The following is a 6,000-nucleotide window of genomic DNA, read 5'->3' on the forward strand; positions in this document are numbered from 1 at the left end:
AAAGGAAGGAAACGAAGGTGCGAGCTTCCTTTAGTAAATTGCCCGAGGCAGGAAGGAATCGATGCCATGATTCGCTGATTCATCCATTAAGAGAGGAGCACCGTTCGTTTTTTATCGCGCAACAAGTAACTGGCTTCAATTATGCATCGACGGAGGGTACGGTGCAGCGTTGCTCGTGTAATGGTATTCATAGACGATTCGATCGGAAGAGATTTGCCGCTGGAATGATGGAAACGATGGATTCTCGAGTCCATGTATCACTGTCAAAGTGCACGAGCCAATTCTTGGAGGAATCGGAGCTATTCCTTCCAGGTATTTCATAGAGCAATCAGATATTTCTAGCAGTAAATTATACTAACGAAACGAACTACGAATCGTAATTTTCATGAAACAAATAATTATTTATTGAACATATCCATTTTAAAGGGGCCCAGATGCAAGAAATAAGGGGGCCCTGAACTATATCTCAACAACCGAAGAGGGATAATAATACCAATAACAAAAAAAGTAAAATAAAACAAATAAACATTAACATATCTAACTTTTATTTGCTTTTTTATTCTTTTATTTATTTACTTTTTTGTATTGGCATATCATTAATACTATTAGATTATACTATTATATTAAAATTATATTCTGATTTATTTTTTCACAGTCCTCGCATACTCTGGCATGCTTACCACCACATCACCACAAGTTGGTTTATAAAATTAAATGAATCAAATAAAAAAATTTCCAATTTTTCTCATTTTTTCTTTTTCCCTTTTTCTGCGGCCCCTGCACACCCCGGGCCCGGGTGTCTTGCGTCCGCTGCACCCTCCCTGTGGCCGGCCCTACTCAATGCTATTTACATCCCTAAACGTACTTTAGCAATGCTTTTATTTCTACCAATTTACCAACAACAAGAATTAATCAGTGCTTTCAACGCTCTGCTTCACTTAATCCACCGGGAATTCCCTATCAAGTCATCAGATCGTAACACAAACACCACAATGTGTCGTTCAACCACAGTGGTATCTATACTTATACAAACACCGCTGCTTAACGAACCAGGAAAACGAGACCGCCGCGAGTGATTTGAAAAATTGCGCGCAAGCCCACGTTGAAAAGGAAAACGGTGGGACAGAGGTTCATTGGAGGCCACAATGAGGAGAATTAATGCAAAGTTGTCCAAGTTGCTCGACGGAACACCGTGAATCACGAAAGCAACACCACAAAGGCTCGCTGCTCGATACGTTCGCCCGATTGAAACAATTATCCGCGGTGCTTGCCACAAGGAAGGATGCTGACTCATTAACGAACGCACAGACGAATGGCAGACGCTCTGCGTGGACACAATGAATTGCCGTCGATTCGACTCGAGCAGCAATATCGTGGGATATTAATGCTCAATGGGACAGTGACATTGAGGAATATTTAAGCGGTAGATACTTTACAGACACGCAGAAATAAAATTAAAAGCCAAGCTGCGTCCACCTACAATTACCAACCTACCCCACTAACTCTGCACTAAAAAAAGTCCCAACTCAAAAGTAAAACCAGAAATCTAACGACATAACGCACCACTGTGGCGATTGAAGCCCCCGTTAGACCAGCGAGGCACGTGCACTCCCCTGCAATCTGCATCTGGATCGCCCCTAATGGAATCAGTTCCACCATTTTTCATCCTTAAACAGGGATCCGTCGCGTTTCGACGAGCCAGTGTCACGCGATAGCCTTGACCAAGGCGTCGCGAAAACGAGAGGAAAAAGGCAGGGAACGCGAGGAATGATGAGTCGACCGGATCAATAGGCGATTAGAATTAGACAGGGGGAGGGGCCAGGGTGACAACGAGAAAGGGAACGGGAGTCGACAATCAGGTGACTTTTTGGGCGCGGCTCAGACGATCCTCCCGAGCTGATGTCTTTCTTCGCCCCATCGCTCCTTCTCCTCCTTTTCTTGCTAATTCCTGGTACCCACGGAGGGAAGCTCGTGTCGTACCCTCCCCCTATAACGAATGTCCCTTTCGGGGAATGTTATCCGGCTAGGGGCCCCGAGGAATCCACCGATAAATCCTTTCTAAGGCGAGATACGTTCACAGGACGCTTCTAATGGCGGTGAAACAAAGACACTAACTGCCAAAAGTGTGAGTTTGGAGCTGATTGGGGAAGACATTACAGCAAGAGGAGTGCAGCTCCATTTTTTACAGCTTCTTAGTTATGACGTGTAATATGTCGAAGTCCGATATCAGAGGTACTGTACTGGGGAAAAGCCGGAGTAATTTTTATAGATGGAAGGACAAGAATTAATTGCTATATGGTAAAAATGCTGAGATGAGAAGTGAGTTACCAGTCTGTAACAATGACCAGGTTCGATTGCATACTATTGTCCATAATTTGGAGAAGTATATTCTCAAACTTTTGGTCACTAGTGTACTTGGAACACAGGAAGGTCGATTCTTAAGGATGTTGAAGAAATTGTGGAACCATGGCCGGGCCTAGTTCGTGTTTAAGGTGATCGTGCAGAACGGTAATTAATTGCACGATAAGACGACGTAATTAATGTGTAGGGCGGTCAATTTATCGATGTTTAACAGGGATTATAAAATAACCTGAATTTTAAATCACGAAAATTGCGTGGAAAATTACTTGCAAAAAGAATCTTCTACAAAATTCTGGGTGACGTGTTCAAAATCATCTTAGAATTTTGACTTTGAATTGTCCTTCCATGAAGAGTATGCTCTATCAAAATTGTTTCTTCCTTATCGCAATGGTACATGTTGGTACACAGTTCCTAGTACATTTCCGCGGATCTCCATACTCGAAGTAATCATTTACAGTAATAAGTTTGCAATTCCTTTATCACGACATTCGAGCACGACTGAAACTTGAGGCTCCCCAAGCAGAGGACAGATAAAATGAAAATAAAGTGATTTCCACAGAAACGTGTTCAAGATGCACAAAAAAGTTGGTTCGACGAGATATAAAGAATCGAGGCGCCGCCGTAGCACGTGCCAGCGCATCCACGCGATAAAACCAAACAATAAGTCCTTTTCTGTGATCTACTATTTCCAGAAACGAATTTCTTGCTAAATAGTGAATCATGCCAAATAAGAAGCTCAAAGATAAAAAAAATTAATCCAACATCCACATATTATTCTTACATTCAGAGCGGCAAAATTGGGGAAATAGAAAATTCAAATCAATAAAAGTGTTTGCGTTGTTTTTTATTGACTTTTTAAAATATTTTATAAGGACTTGTATTTTTTTTTCGTGATTTAAAAAATAGGTAGGTCCCTACCTCCTACCTATGTATTTGATTTTATTTTGTTACTGATTTTGTTTATGAATATTCAACAAATACCTACACAAATTTGACTCACTGTCAAAAAATATATTTTAAAATAATTATTTATAATTAAATATAAAGGGCGGCAAAAATCATTTCTGTCCATAACGACGGAGCAGCTCGATTCTTATTCTAAACACAATTTCTAAAAAATACCCCAGTTCGTATCAAAAACCAAATATGCAAAAATCCCAACAACCCTAATTTCGGAACAACTTAACAAACAAATTCGCCGCACAAGACGAATCAACAGGTAACTAAGAAGAATCCATTGGAACTATAATCCCGATAAAAATTCAGCTGTCCCGAAAAGGAGGGCGCAGTCCGTCGGCCATTTTTTCCGAGGGTGTCCATATAAAGAGGCGCGGTTCGCAGAAATTCATTTACCCCCTAATTTCTGCGGCCACCGTTCGCATTGTGAGCGTCCTCTGGCTGCTGGCAGTTGCAGATACGATTGCAAACTCGGATCGACTGCATTTAAATAGGCTTAGGACCGAATTAATGCAAATGCATTCTGGACTGCTCCTAACCCTCGGGTCATGTGGGTCAGAAGGAGGATCTCGTCTTTGCCTCTTTACCTCCGAATAAAACAAGCTTAACCAATCCCTGCCCCCTTCCGCCCCTTCTTCATCGTCATCACACTCCTTTTCTTTTGTGGCTGCTTCCACAACGTGCCTTCTATTTTCATTCAAAATAGGAACGGTCGGATCTTCTTTACGTTCCCCCGATTCTCATGTGGGTCACGTTCTCCCCCGAAACGCTTTCATTCATGGATCCATGGTGTTCCCGTAGCTTTCTTCTTCGTTGCAAAATCGAACGCTCCAGAGCAGGCTGATTCTCAGAAAGCTACGCGGAATGCCCCGACGATAGAGCATGCAGCGATAATTACAGCTTCCGAAAAGCTCGGTCACGTGCTGCCGCGCGTGTTCCTTCATCGTGTTTCGTGTCACGTGGACGATCTCGCAGTTTCTAATGTCTGCCGCTTCGGGGAAACGAGGCAGCATATTTTTGGCAGGCTGCGCGAAATGGGACGAACTGTGGATTGCATTTTAATCTCCTAGGGAATTTAGACGGGATCTGAAAATTTCAACCCTTGACTCGTGGTGAGTCATACGTGGCATGTGCTAGACTTCTTTGAATTCATTTTGCTGTCTTCAGGGGTTGAAGAATATTCATTGCGAATTCAAGCGTATGTGTTATACTATTCATATAATAACTTGTGAAATATTAGCATAATAATAATGTGCCTAATAGAAATGAAAAATCACTTTTCAGGGCCAGTCACTTTTGGAAATTTCGAACACCTCGTTTTCTTACATCAAATCTAATTAAATGAAAATGAATTTAATTGTATATGTGCTGATAATTAGGGGAGTTTCTTAAGTACAGAGAACTGACACGAAATAAGTGGTAACTACAATTTTTTTAATGTTTGAATGATGTTAGAATGGTCAAAGGGTTCGATGTAACCAAGAGGCGTGCAATTTATATGAATTGGTTTGCCGATTAGTCACTGGTCGGCGGGCTCATTTGCATTCGAAATTCGTGCACCAATCCCGATTCAAGATCAGGCCTGCGGTCGTCGGCTTCGCAAAAAGAATTCTTGGGAATGGAAAGAGGCTTAAGAAGCTGGGTGATTCATAAACGCATCGTGTGGTTCCACAGGGTGGCCACTTCCTCGATCTTTCGCGGCAACGAAATTCGCGCAGGATTCGTCAACGTCCATTGTTCGGTGCCGGAATAACGAAGTATGATTGTTCCTTCGTATCTGGCGTAAAACTGTCGCCACAGTCAATGACACAGACGTCCATAATTACGAAAACGTCATAAGTTCAAGCAATAAAAAATGAAATTTGACGAACACAAGATACCTAATCAAAGAATAATAAAATCCAGCTTGATTGTTGTAATAATAATTGTATGAACATTCCAGTTTTATTTCATTTCCCGTAAAATTACTTTTTGAAGACCTACCCCCTTTTCGAAATTATCGTTTCAAATATAGTCGAAGTTGACAATGAGATTCTGGTACCAGCAATTGTATTCAATTTTGAGTAAAAGGTTTACAATTAAAATTAAGAACAGAAACGTCTATACCACTTTTTGCACTCGACGATTCCCAAATTTTGTCAGAAAGAAAGGATAAGGAGTACAATTCTTAATGAAAATAAAAAAGGGAGATGTAGATTTGATAATTGTTCTACGTTTAAGAAAACAAATACGAACAAATTCCAATGTGAACTAAAACTAACATAGTGATTGACGCAATGAAAATTTTTATCAGTTTCCAGAGAAGAGGATAGATTAATTGGGAAATAAAAGATCTACTCAATGGTTCAACGATTCCTCGCACTTAACAAATAAAAATCTTTAAAATTGAGTCTAGTTTCTTCTACTCCCTTTTCTCACGTGATCAAGCATCTCGATACGAAAGTGAACTGAGGACACCGAAATAAGGTAAACGAGACCACGGGTGCAGCTTTAAAGAGCAGGTTTCCGAAACTCTGCTAGGAAGAAAACAGTGTTTTGCTCGCGATATTGCGTGACAAACGCAAACCTGTATCGTGGCGACAGGAAGGATTACGACAATCCTTCCGTTTCATAAGTCCCGATGGAAATTGTATCGCCCGCGTAACTTTGGCGAACTATTGATTGTTCGGTCTCGCCTCGGCG

This window comes from Andrena cerasifolii, chromosome 16 (assembly GCF_050908995.1).
Source record: "Andrena cerasifolii isolate SP2316 chromosome 16, iyAndCera1_principal, whole genome shotgun sequence".
Lineage (NCBI taxonomy): Eukaryota > Metazoa > Arthropoda > Insecta > Hymenoptera > Andrenidae > Andrena > Andrena cerasifolii.